At 33.2% G+C, this 20,357-nt stretch overlaps 1 protein-coding gene and 1 long non-coding RNA gene across 2 annotated transcripts in view; both read left to right on the top strand.

Annotated features, from left to right (window-relative positions):
- The window catches only part of LOC149420951 (uncharacterized), a 485,282-nt gene that overhangs the window by 172,367 nt on the left and 292,558 nt on the right, over positions 1 to 20,357 (top strand). The window lies entirely within an intron of this gene.
- On the top strand, positions 5,593 to 8,119 carry LOC149420952 (uncharacterized). Its single transcript, XR_016302602.1, has 4 exons — positions 5,593 to 6,242; positions 6,742 to 6,903; positions 7,135 to 7,233; positions 7,897 to 8,119. It is a non-coding gene; the product is annotated as an uncharacterized LOC149420952 (long non-coding RNA).

Genomic DNA, 20,357 nt, shown 5'->3' with positions numbered 1-20,357 from the left:
CTGCCAATTTTTCCATTGTTACATTCGGTCGCCTGTTCACACCCCCTGCCGGCCACAGACAAGATTAATCACAGACTCAGAATTGTTTATACCCCACCAAGTGAGCTAGTGAGTGTACTCCAGGAGCGCGGGGTAAAACCATGAGTGCGGGTCGGAACAAGAAGTGCGGGGTAAAAGCGCGGGCTCTCCGTTTAAATTTGGAACACGCGTTTGTTCACAGCGCGTGTTTGTACTTCTAAGCTCCGAATTTATGACGAATGTCACCGTAATTGTGTGGGTACTATTCAAGTTTTAATTATTTTTTACGGTCTTTTTCTTGGACTTAATTCCCTGTACAATCCACGGGTTGGTTTTGACGTTAAAGCATATTTTTATTATCACTATCTAACGACCCCCGTCTAACAATATTGTAATTCCCAATTTTGAAAAACTCCGCCCACTCTTACCCCTCCCCACTTCTTCCACTGTTTAATTGTAATCTATATTTAATTTTTGACTTTAGTATATACTTGCTCCTGATGTTATATATATTAAAGAGATGTAAACAAAGTTATTTGTGTTTTAATATACTAAATAATGACATCACAAAGATATTTTCTTCGAAAAATTTATATTTTTATTATGACATGACGTGGCAAACATTTTAGAATAATAATAATATTTGGCTGATTTTTATAGCTCCGTTTTCGTGAAAAATAACCTCACAGGGCGCGATACAAATACAGGGTGTCCGGTGTTAAAGTGCAGTAACTTCGGGAGGTGATTCTACGTGATCGTAGGAGTAAAAAAGATAAATAACTTTTTCTGAAATTCCAACTTTTAGATGTACTTTTAAGCTAATAACGAAAAATTTCTCCGACGTGCCTAGACGGCATTATTTTTTTCGTCGTTGCCAAATCTACATCCCGCGCCCCTTCCTGCACCCCCCGCTATTGTAATTCAGTAAGCAAACGTCTGTGCTTTGAATGTAATGTCACATAATTTGACGCGCGGAGTAAACAACTTTGAAAATTTAATTTATCTAGTGTTAAAAGTCTCATTTAAATAAAAACTTGTTAATTTAGTGTCTTTATCTAGTGTTTAAGTCTTACTAAAAAGTACATCTTTATTCGGTGCGTGTTTTCCTTAAACATCGAGTTTTATTTAGTTTAAGAGTAACCTAACTGTTAAAAATGTGTTTCTTTTGTGCGTAATTTTAATATTGAATTATTGTGACAATGCCTCGCTTTACCAACGAAGAACGGGCAGATATTCATTATTTTTATGGACTACATGGTGGAAATTCCGAAGCGGCGCGCCGGGAATATGCGCGTCGTTTTCCGAATCGTAATGTGCCCAACGCTCGTGTTTTTGTTCAAACGCATGCACTTATTCGCGAACAAGGAATTGGCCGAAGACCCCGAAACAACAATGCTATTAATTTACCAATAGCGGACGAAGACTTCATCATGGCTACAATTGTAAATGATCCTACATTGTCGCTTCGTAGAATTTCCGCAATGACTGGTGTTCCTAAGAGTTCTATCTGGGATCTCTTCAAGACGTACGGAATGCACCCGTTCCATTATCGGTGTGTGCAAGGCCTTCTGGAACGTGACCCCGTATCAAGGATTGCATATTGTCAGTGGCTACTTCGTAAGCAACTTAATAACCCGAACTTCATTGGGAACATCCTTTGGACGGACGAGGCCCAGTTCAACAGAACTGGTGTGATAAACCTGCATAACTTGCATGAATGGGCGGAAGAAAACCCGCGCTCCGTAAGGCAGTTGCACCATCAAGTTCAATTCTCCGTTAACGTTTGGGCTGGAATTATTAACAATCAAATTATAGGACCGCATGTGTTGCCGCCTAGGCTTAATTCAATAAATTACCTGGATTTCTTGAAGAATGACCTTCCCGTTCTTTTGGAAGAAGTTGATTTAAATAGAAGACGTGAAATGGGGTTTCAACAGGATGGAGCTCCACCACATTTCGGACTTGCCGTTCGTCGCTACCTAGACGAACAATTCCCAGATCGTTGGATTGGACGAGGGAGTACTTCGCGATGGCCAGCGCTTTTTCCAGACTTGACACCGTTAGATTTTTTCTTTTGGGGTGCGATGAAGGATAAAGTTTACGCCAAAGAAGTAAATAACGTCGAAGATCTCCGGTTACGTATTCACGAAGCCGCAGATGAAATACGCCACAATGTACGAATTATAAATAATATTACTGTAGATTTACATACTTGCCTACAAGCACAAGGTGGACATTTTGAAAATATTTTAAATTAGTAAAAAGCGATGAAATTAGTTAAGTGTTCAATGAGTTATTAATATTTTTTATAATAAAAAGTGTAACGTGATTTTAGTGCAGTTCTCTTTTTAAATTTGGTAAAATATCAAAACATACGGCGAACTCTGTGTTGTTATTGTTTACAATTCACATGCGGTTTCCATGGATACGCGCCACTCACAATATCGGTTTCCATGGATACGCGCCACTCACAATATGCAACGTTGCCACGTTCACACTTGCGAATTTATCGGGTAAGTTTGCACCTACACTATGGCTTTTTAGCAGGTATGTCTTTTTGTATGAAAAAGAAAAAATTGGAATTTCGGAAAAAGTTATTTATCTTTTTTACTCCTACAATCATGTAGAATCCCCCCACGAAGTTACTGCACTTTACCCCCGGACACCCTGTATATGTAACTGTCTTACATCTAAGATTCATAATATTAACTAGTGACTTACATCTAAGACTATATCTAGAGACTCATGACTGAGGCTTATAACTACTGACTTAAAACTAGTGACAAGTAGACACACATATTTACAACTGTGGCTTAAGGTTAGAGACTTTTGAGTTTTACCAGTGTTGTCAGTGATAAGCCTGAGAAGTTAATAATATTAATAATTAAAATTAAAAATCTATGTAAGTAAAGGTACAAACAGGTAGAGAAGTATGTACGTTTTTGCAGCTGTGAGTCGTGTCAGTTTTTGATTATTCTGTATGTACATATCACATTCTACATATTTTATAGATATTATTACATTGTCTTTTTTAATGTTATCGCCAGAAGAAGGAGATGGAAGTTCTTAAATATATTAATTTTTATTTATTCATTCTTGGATAATTTATATAGCGCCGCTTTTGTGAGAGATCATCTCAGGGGCGCTGTTATTATTAATATTACCATCTTGTTTTTTTTTATTTAACTGTCCATTGGTAGGTACATCTAAAGCACTTTGACATTATCAGTTCGAGTAGTTGAAGGAAATTGGTAGAGAATGTATTTGTGGGCATCAACAATTACAGTATAAATAAACAGGAAAAAATAGAAATTTCTGAATAGAATGACGAATTAAAGGAACTTAGTGTCGTAAGAAGTGAATTTTTACTTTGGATCAAAATTTTGTAGGGTGCATCTCAATTCCATAGGAAGTTTATTCCAAGCCTTTGAACTGGATACTCCGAATGCACGATCACCAAATTTAGCTAAGTTTTTAAGGTTTCACTCTCATCGTTGCCTTGAATTTGCTACCCTTTATGTAATATTTCACTAAAATGCTAGCCAACAAAATTAGCCTACTTTCATTAAAAGCCGGTAGGCGTTTTGATAGTATTGTTCTGATGAAATGAACGCTAATTATTTTCTAAATACCATAGTTTAACGCATATTGCTTGCAGGTACACCAGGATCGATAATTTAATATGCCAAGGTCTCACATTATTATTATTTATGTACTGATTACTCATTTGCCTTTACACCGTTAGTTGGGCCGTAAAATTAGTAAAATAGCCAGTTTTTCAATTAAAGTCCTTTAACATTTGTAAACACCCCTCCCCTCTTTCCGCCTTCATTATTACTGATGGGCACTTCTCATTAATTTTTAGGAGACGGCAGTTAGTATGAGAGCTGAAGACCCTCTCACGTACGAAAACAATTAATTTCATCGTGCGTTTTCATTAAGTTGGTGTTTTTAATTATATGAAATTCCACCCATAACACTCGGGGAAAGCGGAATCCACATAGAACGTATTTTTGCTAATGCCAAGTTTAATCTCTTTCCTGAATCTGAGTTATTTAAGTTGGAAGATAGTTGTTGACTTCTACTCATAACCTACTAATTTAATGACTTTTGAAATCTCTGCTTATAAAATAATTTAAAATTCCACCTATCCCTCCGATGGGCAAATGGCTTATTTCTGTTGCGTGGTAAATTGTGTCTACATTCGGCTGGTTCGTAAATGTGTGATGTTTTGTTTTTGAGACAACATTCTTTCAAGGTTTTCAAAAGTTTATTTAGATTTCAGGGTGTAACCTCATTTATTATCTCATTTCATACACATTAGTACTTGTGATTCTTTTCTATAGAATTCATAATATTAACATTTTAAACGTTTGAGCATATTTCTACGTCTCTGCTCAAAACCTCTGTTCAAATCATCTTCAATTACCAACCGAATAAGCTCTGTAAAATAAATGTTTTCCTTACTTGTTATTAGCGATTTTTTCGTTTTTCTTATAAATTTTATTATTTATTATGATGTCTTATTAGAGGTAAAGTCACCAAGAGGAAATCCATAATTTGTTTTGTTTTGGCTACATACTACACATTTACAAAACTGATAAAATTTAAATTGTTGATTTCCCGAAAAACAAATCTATAATCGCTGCCATCAAAAGTCATACTTAATATAGTTCTGATGTACTAAAAAGAAGAAAAAAGTATATCCATTTCGGCATCTGTTTGGCTGTGGAGTAGTAATGAAAAATCATGTGTTTTTGGTTTAAAAATTTGGTCGCCTGGAAATGTTTCAGATGCTTTGATTAAATACTGCGAGTAGAATACATCTTGGCCTTTGAAATAATCGAGTATTTTTTAGATGAATCTTTTTATAAGCCCAGAAAAAAATAATGTATAAGGCCTATGAAAACTGATTTAAAGTTCAAAATCTCCTACTTACGAACCCATTTTAAGTTATGATTTTATTGTATAATGTGGCAAATTAAGTTATTTATAAAATGATCGAATTTTTTTTTAATATTTATGCCTGAACATCCACAAAATAAAATAAAAGGCACTTTTTGGCCATGTTTTTTTCTTTCATAAATCAAAACAGACGGATGGTGTTAAGCGGGAATTTAAACCTTATCGCCATCTACGTAAGGGGTGTTATTGATAGCGGCTCGATTTAAAATATTACACGACGTAGTGCATCGCCTTAATCCCAATACGTTCTTCGAGGGCCTGCCGGGAAGCTGGCCAAGGGGCGCGGGCGCTGAGTCTCGCTTGCCTTGCGGCTGGCTGGTCCGATTGGTAAAGTCACCCACCAACACCAATTGGCGGAGATGAGATGTAATCCAGCTATTTATATATATGGAAACCTTATCCATAACATATAAATATACATGTACATGTTGTTATATATATATATATATATATATATATATATATATATATATATATATATAGGTTTATGATACGGCACTTTGTACATCTTAGCGTCTGCAAATAACCGGAACTATTGGATCATTTCGACTTACTTGATCATTGAGCACTTACTTGATCATCGACAAATTGAGATTTAAATGCCATTTTAATCGTCTCGGCGAGACGAGATCAGTGGCATTTTCAACTCAATTTGATGTGACAAGTGCGATTTTCGTGAGCATTAGATATGCTCCTATATGCGATTTTATCTCAGATATTCAACCTGACTTTGTTAATTATTTCTATCGTATGTTAAACTAACTTCATTGATCTCAAAAAGCGACGTTGCCATCGTTATTTGTGTCAAACGCAGGTGTACAAATAATTTTCTAAAGTAATTAAATGTTTTAACAATTGTATGCAAAAATAGCCTCTAAAGTAATATTATTTAGAGCTTATTATCGTACGACATTGCGTATTGGTCTAAACAATATTCGAAAGGAACTATAAGGCTCAAGAATTGTATGCAAAATTAACCTCTAAAGTTATATTATTTAGAGCCCATTATCGAATGATGTTGTTTGCTAGCACAAGGCTGGTTTGTTTGTATTGGTCCATTTGAAGCTAGCTTCAGGTTAGTTTTCTGAAACACTTAATGACTTGTAACTGGCTAACAGATAATATTAAATATTACCGTTATTCAATGTTCGTATATCACGAATCAGTTGACAGGTTGATTTGTTTTTGCGTTTTATTAGCTTTATTACGAAGGAGATTTAATAAAATCTTTCAGCTTTGCGAAATGGATTTTAAATACGGTAAGCTATTACATATTTCTAAATAGGTAATAACCTAAATTGTAAAATATAGAATTAATATAATAAATATAATATTAACAATTTTAATCTATGCTTATCAAATGAGTACAGAATAATTACCGTATTTTATTATATAGGTCATGATTTTTTTCTTTCTTTTTTGAGAACCCAAGCAGTAAAATTATTTTGAATAATAGATATATATTATGTATTAACAAAATTCAAAAAAGCTAACCTAACAACTTGTGGTAAAAATGTCAAATCAAACTAAAGCCATATTCCTATACTAAAATATGCATTTAAAAGCATGTTTTGTTTTCAAACAGTTGTTTCTTAAAATAATTAAGTTAAAACGAAGTTTTACACGTCGGATAATCACCCATTAATTTGTTCATATTCAAATTAAACAAATTCCTTTGTGGAAATAAAATTTGCAAAAACAGAAAACTGCAGGTACATATATGTATGTTTCAATGTGTTTGTTCTTGATATTTTATAGATGTTCCAAGAACCAGTGATTTACGTACATCAATAAACAGTACTGACGACATGATCTCGTCTTCACCCTTTTCGCTAATTTCCAAAGGACAAAGTTTAATCATCAGCAATATGCAGAGCATACTGGGCGAAGAAATTAACCATGAAACTTCCTCAGATTCAGGTAATATTCACTGATAATAATCTGAAATATTACAGAGCTACCTTAGCTTATAGTAAATTGTTATAGGTAATATCAGAAATGCTGCTAATTAAATATTCCGTTGCAAATGCTTAATTAGTCTGTTGTTTTGTCATTATATTAGGTTAGGTTTCATATTTGTGCACATGACTTACTTACTACATTGAGATATTATTATTGGATAAATATATAATATATTATGCTTTATTTTAGAAACCAAAACTGAAGTAATGTTAGAAAGGAGTCCGCCGACGTCCGAAGATGATGATTCACTATACAAACCGAACAACGTTACTTCTTCGATAGAATCAGGTATCTACAGAAAACATGTTTAATACTCTTGAAACAATCAATACGTAACATATAATTTGATTATTATATGGTCAGAGGTGCGGCCCAGAAAGCCGAAGGTCCGGTGCGAGTCCCAGATGTGACCGTATCTTTTCTGTTTCAGATTTTAGATTGAGTGATGCTAATATTGTCTTCATTTAATTAAATAATTTAATTTAATTATAATTATTTTAAAAGCAATAATTATTCGCCTGAAACACTCATCCACATTGAAAAATCTCCTGATAAAAGATACTTTATTTATTTATTTATTTATTTAAACGCCCATAGGGCTTTTACAGATAATAATGTACATCTTTATTTATTTATATATTTTTTTAATTATACAGATCTTATATCTTATATGATAAATATATGTTATACAAAATAATATAAGAAAATATCCGAGTTAACAAAATATAGGTACAAATAATTGAGATTTACATAACGCCAACGGGACTCGAACCCGTGTCCCCTCGATTTCCGGTCGACAGCTCTGACCACTGAGCTATGGCGGCTTATCGCTTATCCGCGAAATAATTCAATATATACTAGTGTTTCATTCAACAATGACTGCTTTCTTATAATTTGAGGTTTTACTAATTAAGTTTAAAGAAAGCTAAATAATGTATTGTTACTTTTTAGATATGAAAATTTCCAACGCCGATGATGAGCAACATCATTTAGAGAAGCAGGAGGCAATCGAAGTGTCATCGACTACAACTCGAAGCACTATTTCTACTAGTAAATGAGCACGAGTGCATGACCGTAAAAACTCATGTCCATATTGTACTAAACTGGTAACGAACATACCTTCAATTTCAACCTTTGATTTAGCGTTTGACCCTGTGCATTTTGATGTTTTTATTAAAGCCGTACAAATAAATAGTGGTTACGATGAAATTACAGGTTCTGTAAAAAATCCTAGCATGTCTCAACGACTTTGTACAATCTTTTATAGCCGTACAAAGTCGTTGAGACATGCTAGGAATTTTTACAGAACCTGTAATTTCATCGTAACCACTATTTATTTGTACGGCTTTAATAAAAACATCAAAATGCACAGGGTCAAACGCTAAATCAAAGGTTGAAATTGAAGGTTTCTGTTCTTTAATAACTATATACACCTTGGCTAAATCCCTCATCTTCGATGTTATATGTGTATTCAAATGGTGTTCCGTGTGATTACTTAATAATAAAGACCCATATGAACATATTAATGGGTCAGACATTGCTATTTTTGCAATATTTTCATTTTTAAATACATGAAATATTTGAGTTTCTTAGAGATTCTGAAATTTCAGAATTGTCTGGGCATAATAATATAGAAGATGATTTTAGTACTCTAACACGATCATGTGGATTTTTCTCAGGTAACGTACTTTTTGTACATTTTAAAGATAATTACCTCTGTTTCTAAAGGATGAGTTGAATTTGCATTTTCTGGCTGTTCTGAAGGATGAGTTGAATTTGCATTTATTGTAGTGTCTGTAAAAGTTGGTTTTCTAAATATTTCAAAAGTATGTTTATTATTATTCTTTCCAATTGTTAGATCTAAAAAAAATATTTTACCTTTGATCTCATGTTCGACTGTGAAGCAGATTTTATTATTAACAGTGTTGGCCCAATTAATAAAGATATCTAATTGACGGTTGGTGCCTTTCCAACATATTAAGATATCGTCTACATATCTGACATAGTATATTATATATTTAGCTAAGGGAGACTTTAGAATAATATTTTCAATATGATCCATAAATATCTCCGCTAGAAGTGGGCTTAAAGGGGATCCCATGGGAAGTCCGTCCAATTGCTCAAAATATGTATCATTAAAAAGAAAATAATTTGTTTGTATGCAAATTTTATGAGCTGGAATAACTCTTTTCTTATTATTGGGTTGACATTAGATTGTTCTAGGATATTTTCAATTATTTTAAGGCATTCTTTAATGGGGATGTTGTTAAATAAGGATTTTACTAAATAAGGAAAATTAATTAGTTGAAAATGAATGCAATTTTTTTTTAAGTGTGATTTATTTCTCTATTTTGTTAAACTCTGATAATGTCAGTTTGGTATGACGTTTTCCATATTATTTTAAACTGAAATTATGTAAAAATCATTAATTAATTATTTTTTAAGTATGTTTTATTTCAATCGATTTTGCTATTATATATTTTGTTAAACTCTGATAATGGCAGTTTTGTATAACGTATTGTATATTTTTTAAACTGCAATTATGTAAAAATCATTACTTAATTAGTTTTAAAGTTTGTTTTAGTTCTGTTGAATTTCCTAATGAAAGTTTTTAAAAATGTCTGAAAATAAATAAATTAAAATGTGAATTTTTTCAAATTTGTTTTTATTTTACCAAACAATGAATTTGTGCAAAATTTTATTAAAACACAAGACTTGTGCAATATGTGGCTATGGTAGATTATACTACAGCTACTGCCGGGTACATTCCAGAGTGGAAGACGTGACTGGTAGCCCCATGGGGAATGGCGACCATTCAGGAAAGTATCTTCTAATCTATTTACAATTTGGTACTGCCACCCCGGGAACCATTTATTGGATAACTACACCTCTGCCATAGGTCACCCCAAGTGGTTTGGTGACTGTGCCCGGGTTCATGGGGTGAGGTTTGCTCGGGTCTTGGCGGTGGATGTGTCCTCCAGCTACGTGGAAGGCCGGAGAGACAGGTTGAGGGAAACCTTTCAGGCAGAACTCTTTGGGAACATCGTCTTGCACCGCAGTGGGAGGGATGGATTCATACGTCCGTCACTCCTGGACCCACAGACCCCACCCACCCACCCCTTATCCTTCCTCTCCTTCCCTTCCTTTAAAATACCCTCCACACAGCATCTTCAAAGATGACATAGGCCTGAGGGAAAATATTTTCCTCAGGGCTTCCTGTGTGGAGCTATTGTTAAACAAACAAAAAAATGGCTCAGTAACATAACTAGTTCGAAGGTCGCGGGTTCGAACCCGGCGTGCGCAAATAAATTTTATTTGATTAATTTGTGTTATTTCACAATTAATTAATTAAAATAATATATAGTATATTTGCGGCACGTTCCAGAGTGGAAGATACTACCAGTATCGCCCTGGTGTAAGACCACCATTCAGAATTGAAACGTTGCTCCAAATGGGTTTAGCCGTGTTTAGTGACTAGATCTGAATAGCCAGGTACTTCCCCACCTTCCTCTTTCCCTTCCCCACTTACCCTCAGCCACACAACATCCCCCAATTGGGGATGCCATATTCTCACTGGCTCTAGACGGGAGCAGTTGGGACTCTTGTGAGGTATTCACTATAAAACAATTCACTATAAAACAGTTCTGAATATTTCAATTAATTGAGGTTAATGAGGGCGTACTGTACAGGGCCCGCAAATACTTGAATAGTACACAACTGCTAACCCTGTACAAATCACAAGGGCGCCCCACGGTTGGATTTGGCAGCCACCTCTGGTGTGAAGCCCGAAAATACCTGAAAAAACCCTCGACTCTGTGCAGAAACGGGCGGTCTGTTTGATAGATTCTCCCATCTTAACAAACGGATTGCAATTTTTAGAGCATATGCTTGTTCTACCGGTATTTCTATGGAAGATGCTCCGAGGAACTAGCATCATTAATCCCTTCAGCACCGGAGCATAGTCGGGAAACACGCCAAATGCATGCCCAACATATGTACACGGTTAACATTAGTCGCATGAGAACGGGTCGTTTCTACGACTCGTTTCGGTGTTCAACGGCTCGGCTCTGGATCAAATTTCCGGCCTCTGTGTTTCCTCCCTCATATGACATGGGTCTCTTCAAGACACATGTTCACTCCTTCCTCTCCTCAAAAAGACCCTCCACACAGCATCTTCAAAGATGACATAGGCCCTGAGGGAAATTATTATCCTCAGGGCCTCTTGTGTGGAGTAAATGTAAAAAAAAAATCAAAGATTTATTCCACTAAAAAATAATAATAATATCTTTATTTAGGAAAGTTTACACATTACAACTATACATACATATTATGGTGTACATTGATTTGTAACTTTTATATTTAAGGTTATAAAATTAACAAAAATGAAGAACTATTAATACAAAATATGTATTAATAGTTATTATTATACACCAGCACAAATATTGTGTACAAAAATCGTTTTCTGAAAATCATATAATAGGTATTTTATAATAAAAGGAAAGAAAACAACTCAAATAAATCAGATTTTATAAAATATACTTCCAATAATACTGTAAACACAATACTAATATTATTGAACTTTGGTATTTTAATTGTAAATCAATCTACATTTTCAAATAATAAATTAATGCTATTAAAAAGATAGAATATCTTATAAAAGCCTGTTCTACAAAACTAATTTTAAAATAATTAATTCAACTGTAAACGTAATATAAATAAGTTTTGATTGTATAACTTTACTTTTAAATAAACCCGCAATTTTAAATATTCGCGCCAAACGTTCCAATGCATTACGTATTTTCGAATATTCAACCAACAAATAAATCTGTTCAAGTCCGTCCAAACAGAAGCTCGACAGAAGGACAAAAGATTTGGCAACATTGCATATCAAGTAAGTGCTTTCATAAAAAAGATCAACATGCGTTCATGATTTAATGATGAAAATTTTGTGAGCATATGCATAAAATAGCTGTATATATAATAGCTGACCACATTTTAAATTTATTTCACAAAAAAACATGTTGCCACGTAATTTGTAGCGTTATATATCACATGTGAAAGGATGATCAAGAAAGGTGGTTTACTCAAAGATGTTCCAATAAGTGTTGTCCGATATAAATATATATATATATATATATATATATATATATATATATATATATATATATATATATATATATATAACAACATGTACGCACTGGCATACTGCCTACTAATAGTGTATGCCTGGACATTGGGGGTATAGAGTAATTTTTATAAAAAGTAGCACAGAAGGAAAAGGGTATGAGGGATGGGTAGGAATCTGGGGGTCAGGGGGTTCAGGAGTTAGAAAAGCAAAATCTCCTAGATGTGATCTAAAAGTTTTTGGTAAAAGCCAATCCCTTCCACTGCAATAAAAGGCCAGTTGGAGATGCCAAAGGGTCCATCCGGCCTCTCCCGATCGGACCCGCCATGCAGCTGGCGGACAGGCGCATCCGCCACCAAGGCATGTACAAATCTCATTCCATAAACCCCGGCACACTTGAGATCAATTATAGCAAAGGTGTTGGTTATCCAATAAAAAATATATTTTTGTAATAATGTTGATTTTTCAATTAAAGGTCTTGTTGCATTTGTGGAATTTATTATCACCATTTCAGATTTTTTTATGAGAATGACAGAAAGTTTTTTTTCCATTGAATGTAAATGAATATGTTCCAGTATGAAACATATTAAAGCATTTTAAATGAAAATAACGATTAAATTGTGTTTATGAGGGGAGTGAAGTTGGTTAAAAGTTTTGCATTACGATTTTGTTGTTACAAAAATAATAACATTCTTATATTAGCCTCCGAAATAGTGTTTGAGATAGCATTCCGTTCTTACCTGTGTTTAATATTTTCCTTCAATAATTAGATTCAATTCTTTTTCTATCGTCTACAGCGGTCCTTCGCTGGTTCAACAACTTAAGTGTGAGTATTTTCCACACATTTACCCACACTCGTCCTCCCACCGCGCCGTGTCAAGTGTACTTTTACCCCATTTACCCCATTCTCTAACATCAACACCCTCCACGGCTCACAGCTGACAACGCCACCATCTTATTTCGCTAAATGAACACTTCGAGCGTCCACATTCACAAGATCCGTCCGTTCGGGTAATACAATTCGGCCACTTGAAAACCTCAAGCTCACAAGATAATATTTAAGTCGTATGCAGGCGGAAAACGAGAAACTATCGAACGAAGTGATGACATGTAGATGTTTATGTCGTTGGGTTTGAAAGAAATCAAACATTTTTTCTTTAAATAATGTCAGGCATCACTGATTAACGTAATTGTATCGTGACGGCAAACATGCTGGCAACTCTATCCACGGGTCATGTTTTAATCATGGCACCGTAAGTTGCAGGCGATTCTTTATTATAACACGTTTTTTAAAATCAACTATTATTACTAATAATTTTCTGTCTATAACTTATATTTTCAATATATCTTTTACAAAATTTATCGCACAAGTTTTTCACAAAAATTTTTCCCACTTTTTCAATTCTGTGTTTATTAACATTTAAATTTTTTATTATATATTACACACTACAGTACAGTACTTCAGTCCCGATGAACTGTTTTTTAGCAGTTTGTCTAACGGGTTCTTTACATTATAAATGTTATTATGGTGAGTTTATAGTTACATTTTTACAATTATATGTATAAAACAAAAAATTACAGAAATGTAGCCAAAGAAAATTATGAAAAACATAAATAACAATTTTTAACTTCTTCTAACTCAGCAAACTTATTTTGTGGCACCATTTTAATTAAAAATTAATAAAATACTTCGTTTTAACCACTTTTATTGTTTAATTACCAACATGTTTCATGAGCAACGCTCACTTCTTCAGGGTTTTTGATAAAACTAATTATAAATAATAGACGTAAACAATAGTGTCAATAGATAAATAATAGACATAGACAATGGTGTCATTAAAAAATAATAGACAAAAACAATGACAACAATGAAAAGATAAAACGGATAGGGGAAAGAGAGGCAATATGGAACAATTTACAAAGGGAATAGGTTTAATATTGGGTCATTTAAAAATAATTTTTGATTATTAATAATATTCAATTTTGCGTTCACACTCTTTCTAATCTCTAAAATTTCTAGTTTATCTAACTGGATGCCATTGACATTACAATGTATTAATTCTATTCCAGTATTGAAGTTAAAAGTATGACTAGTTTCCAACAAATGGTTGGCAAACTCCGAGAAACTGTTATTATTTAAAGATTTCATATGTTCTTTAATCCTTATTTCAAAGTTTCTCGAAGTTTTTCCTATATAAAAGAAACCACAATCATTACACTTCAATTTATAAATTCCAGATTTTTTCATTTTTGAATCTCTGTCTTTATTATTTAATATGTAATTTTTAAGTTTATTATTTGCATAAAATACAGGAAGAATTTCATTCGGTACATTTTTTGTTAAGGAATTAGAAATTTTATTATTAAAATACATAATTTTCCTCCATTTATTCTTTTTCTCGTCCTTTTGTACAGGATAGATGTATGATTTAAGAAATTTATTCTTATATTTTTTATTAAGAATGTTTTCAATTAAATTGGTGTTATATCCATTATTGGTTGCAATTTGTTTAATGATATTGAGTTCCTTTGAAAAATTGTTAAGAGATAGGGGTACATTAACTAGTCTATGAATCATAGAATGGAAAGCAGACATTTTTTGAGAAAATGGATGATTTGAGGTGTTATGGATTACAATGTCTGTGTATGTATTTTTACGAAAAATATTAAATTCAAATTTGTTATTAATTATTGAAATATTTAAATCCAAAAAATTTATACTCAAATTTTGGCAAATCTCTACGGTAAATTTTATGTTTTTATGGAGTTTGTTTAAGAAATTAAGAAAAATATTAAGTTGTCTCAATGTACCTGTCCACACACAAAATACATCATCCACGTATCTCTTCCAACAATGTATGTATTTTAATAATAACACACCGCTGTTAAAAATCTTGTTTTCTAAATTATTTATAAATATATCCGCGACCAAAGGGCTGGTACTAGCACCCATTGCCAAACCATCATTCCAAGTATTCCAATTGAAGAATGTAAACCTATTATTAAAGAACTTTTATTTTCATCAATTTTATCAAATGACTTATCTCAGGATTTAAATTTATTATTTAATATTGTTTTAAAACAAAACTATTTTCAATTCAATGACAATATTTTCAAACAAAAAGACTCAAAAACTCAAAAGTTAAAATGTTTTGAAAAGTTCAGAAATTTAACCAAATGCATACCATAATGTACATACCTAAGTACATATATTTTATAATCACTTTTATTTGAATCCTCCGCTCTGAGAACAAAATCTATTGAACGCGCATTAACATTTATCCATTAAAAGCATTTTTTATGGTTTTAGTACCTAAAAATACGTAGAATATAATACAATAAATTTACACATCCTACCTTGCATCAAATGAGATAGTTATGATTTTTTTCCTTTTTAGACGGAGATTTATTGAAAACCCAAGTTTTCTAATACAAAAAAATTTAATAAATCGACTTTATTCAGTTGTTGTCAATTTTGGCCCCGGAGGACTAATTTTTTACTTAAGGGGTTTTGTGTATTTTTGTAATAAAAACCAAATCTGCTACAATTTAAAATCAGAACTGTATTTGTAGATAATAGTGCATATATGTACAGCTATACAAAACTGTCTTTTTAGATAATAGTGTACATATGTACATGTACAGCTGTATAAAATTCATTTTTTTACAAAAATATTTTTAGGAAGCCTGACGAGGTCGAATATTTGGGTTTATCGTGAGGCCTCCATAAAGTACAACATACGTCATTTGAAGCAAGGTAACTCCCCTTTAAGTGATAAAATTGCCGTATTACTATCCGCTTTTATTGGTCTTTGTAACGTGCATTAATAGGTCCCTAGGTTCGCCTTGTTCACACTTTTTTAAATAGTTAACGCAAACTTGACAACACAATGCATTCTTAAGCATCCGCTGAGGGTTCAGTTTCGTATTACGAGTGTAGCACAAGTTATAATCAGTACAGTGCTAAGGGTGAAGGGTGAATTTAAAACATAAATAAATAAAACAAAGTAAATCCGTAAAAACAATGTTTTTTTTTACTACCACACATCTATTTTCAATTTTCAACCTAGTTACGCCACTACTTGGGCTGGCTAATGGCCAATTTCATAGATTTTTTTATTGAGGATTGAACCTTCCTCCCCAGGGACTGGATTCAACCAACAACGCTAACACCTCAACCATATTCTCATTGGATGGTACCAACACATATTTTGTACATTAACTGCTGTAATTTTTTTATTTACTATGCATAGTGCCACTGAAATAGAAGCAGCGTTGATAGAATGCATCGTCACCGACAACGAGAATATCTTCCGAGTTTCAGCTCGATCGGATGTCTAGAAATGGGTTAATTTTCACTTCCGAGATTCCACTTCATTAACTCATTCATTCAATCAAGATTAAAAAACGAAATAAAATATACCTTTCTTACTTCTTCAATGATATACAATAGATGTATTTACAAAAATATATCTCATGTAAATTTATTGTCTTTAAAATTTAACTTTAAATTTATTTATCTTTAAAAATATCCTCTCTTTCCGCAAATAACAACATTATTGTGTACTATTTACTTTTCTATTGTATTTTCGTATTTATATGTACCTACGTACATATATTTATATTATACATTACATGAAGTCTTCTAATTTGATTATTATTGAAATATTCCATACGCCAGATCCTACGCATCTGTAAACACAGTAGTCTAGGAAGGTTAAAATTTCAAACTTTTATTATCTCAGTTTATTATTCATATCTTACGGGTAAGTCAATATTACATAGCTAACGTAATATAATTGTACGTGTAACGATAGCGAGAATGTTATGACAAAGTCATTATTATTTTCCGTTTCTTTGCTTTGTGCTATTCTACTCCGTTATGGACGGGAACTAAAGCCAGATTTGTGGCGCATTATCTCCCGTTTGAACTTCGACCCTTCAGGTAATGTGTTTGATCATAATTAAATATTGAATCCGTCGCAAGACAACCTGTAATATGCCTATTTCAAATCATTTTGAAAACATGACAGAGTTTGGAAAATTCAGAAAACCTAATTTGCAAGGCTCTTAGTATTACATATATACTCTATAACAACTGCATTTTTATAACGCTTTAAATCTTTGCTAATGCTTTGTGTAAAGTCTGTTATTGTACAAACCGTTCGGTACAATAAAAATGTGCGTAAATAATTAAAAGTGTTATTACACGATAATATATTTCATCCTCCACGTTAGGAGTTCACCAGATCTGTTTTGTGGAAGACATTCAAGAGTAAATTGATTCAGTGCAGTGGAAAAGTTAAAAATATGTTTTTTAAATAAATATATGGGAATTGGTAGTGAGACAATGAAAGATAAGGATGTTGTTGTTGTGGTGTTTATTGAGAGTCAGTTGCCGTGACGAGGAGATGACGTAGGACAGATGTTGAATACTCCGGTTGCTGCGATGATGTGGTGGTCAAGCGCGGGTCAGTGAGTCAACGCCGGGTGCTGGTGACCGGGACTCAATGAAGGTCAGGTACTGGCGAAGAACGTAGGTCTTCAGGCACTCCAGTGCTGACGAGACGGCCAAAGGTGCGGTGGACCTTGTAGGCGGTTGAAAGGGCGCGGTGTGACCAGTGAGGATGCTGCGTGTCCTCGTGGTGGTCATGATGCGTGGAAGAAGCGCTGGTCAGAGACGCTGGGACCAGGGCGCTTGTAATCCGAGTAGCGCTTGCCAGGGACGGCGATCCGGACAAGGCGCTAGGTTGATGTCCCGGTAGAGTCCGTGATGGTACGGGCGAAGCCGGGTATATGTCCTTCGCGGAGGGGCGCGGGGCCCCCCAGTTGTCACTCGTGAGATTAGTAAATCGTTGGCGGCAGATTGATGACTTACTGACTACTGACTGGTACTTAGGTCCTCCACCGCTTATATAGCTGCTGATTCCTTTGTTCCCGTCTGCCACGGGTTGGAGTATCGTCTGGACTTCGAACCCGCAGGACCGCTGACTCGGTTTATTGTATGAGCGTTGGTATCACCCTATATGCAAGTCAGCAGTCTACGTATGGTGGTACCGAAGTTTCGTAAGAATGATTGCTGTCTCGGCTGTTTAACACATTCCGTCTGGTTATGATTTTGATGACTCTAGGAGCGGTGACATAACCGCTACAAATATATATTTAATAATATCATATCGTTTTTAAACAATTTCAACACACTAAAGTTTATTTAAAAAGTACAATTTAGAAGGGTTGCAAGGGTTGTTCCTTCGTATTTTGTATTTATTTATTTATGTATGTATACGCCCATTGGGTTTTTACATACATAGTTCATATAAAAATAATATTCTGAAGATTGTAAGTTCACAATAGTAACAGTAATAATACATATAACCGTATCCATTTGACATATTATAACAGCAAGTAAATAGTAAATGCATACAATGGTGACCGGATAAATCATCAAAATGATAATTCATCACATCTTTAAAAAGTTATATAAAGTCATGGAAAGTGATGAAACAAAACTGGGTTACGTAGGTTAGGTTAGGTTAGAATTAGGTTAGGTTAAAAAATATATTTTTTCATCGTTTTTAATGACTTTATATCACATTTTAAAGGTGTGTTGAATAGTCACTTTGTTGAGTTAGCATGAAACCGCATACAATAATTATTTGTAGGTATAAACCTGTTGTACAAAAATAAGATTATGCCTACTCCTAAGGTATACAAACGTAAATTAGTTAATAAGAAATGTAAAGTATAGGTATATTGTGTAAAAGTAAAAAAAAAACTTTAATAGTGAATAATCAAAGTTTAATACACAAAAGAGTGAATTTCAAATAAACAATAATATAAATTCAAAAACTTAAATCAACAAACCTAACGGTCTTCCGATATCTAATTTATCAACACCATTATTTCAGTTTAAAATAGTGCAAAAACAAAAAAACAACAGTAGAAGTGAACAAAACAGTGTTTCCCTGATAAATTCAACATAAATAAAATAAAATAACAATTAAAAACTCTATCTAACTACCTAAAACTGATCAAGAACATTATCTAGTGTCAAATAGTGTTTTCATATATTAAATAGACGCAAAAAGTGATTCTCAAGGAAAATTCATGTGATTTTAAATTATATTCTGATACATTTCAACAACAATATAAAAAAGCGAAACTTAAAAAATTCATAAATTATTCGTTATAAATTTAAATAATTATTTAAATATTGTCGTACTACACCATCTATCGACAAATGGACCAAGCGTAATCAGTCACCTACCGAGCAATATCTTTCAAAAACTAGAAGTAAGCCAATAGATGTCACTACAGTGTTAATTTAATAAAAATATAAATATGGAGGAATTAATAGAAAATATAAGAATCGATATTAATAAAATAACAACTGTAAAAGACTCGAAAATAAAACAAAGTATGGAAAACAATATTAAAAAGCTGGAAGAAGCAATAAAATGTGAACAATTAAAACTACAAAATAAAATAATTCAATTGCAAGACCAAATAATTATTGATAATGAAAATTACAGTCAAAAATTAGAAAAAATAATCACAACAAATCAAAATGTTAAAACATACGCTGAAGTTAGCGCGCAACACAAATCTCCGGTTTTATATCCCATTATTATAAGCTCAATAAACGAAAAAGAAGACATCAAGGAAATAATAACTAAGAACGTAAAGATATCAAACACTGGCGTTGGTATTGCTAGCATCAGAAAAACATCGAAAAACCAACTTATAATTAACCTTAATAAAGAAGAAGATAGAATTAAGGCAAAAAACGAAATAGAAAAAATGAACCTAGAAGGAATAAACGTGGGCGATTTAAAAAAGAAAAGTCCTTGTATGATTTTCAAAGGAATCGACGAGAATTATAATAATGGAGAATTTATGAATGACTTAATCCTACAAAACGAAGACATAAAAACAATATATATGGAAGAAAAAATTAAAATAAAAGGAACAATCAACATAAAAAATATAAACAAAAAAACATTATTATCGAATGCACTGGAGACATTAGAAATTTACTAATAAAAAAACAAAAAGTAAACCTGGGTTTCTCCCAAATAAAGGTGGAAGACTGCAACCCACTAATGCAGTGCTTCCACTGCCAAAAATACGGCCACACAGCCACGCGCTGTCTAAGAATAAATGAAAAACCTATTTGCCCTCATTGCGCTGGAGATCACGGCATTAGAGACTGTACAAACAAAAATGAAGTCCCAAAGTGCATAAACTGCACAAATAACAATCTTTTGAAAAAAAGTTCTTTTCCAAC

Source organism: Hesperophylax consimilis, chromosome 9 (genome assembly GCF_061612785.1).
Source record: "Hesperophylax consimilis isolate HC1 chromosome 9, BYU_Hcon_1.0, whole genome shotgun sequence".
NCBI classification, from domain to species: Eukaryota; Metazoa; Arthropoda; class Insecta; order Trichoptera; family Limnephilidae; genus Hesperophylax; species Hesperophylax consimilis.
The sequence above is the reverse complement of the archived record's forward strand: the minus strand, read 5'-3'. Positions and strand labels throughout refer to the sequence as shown.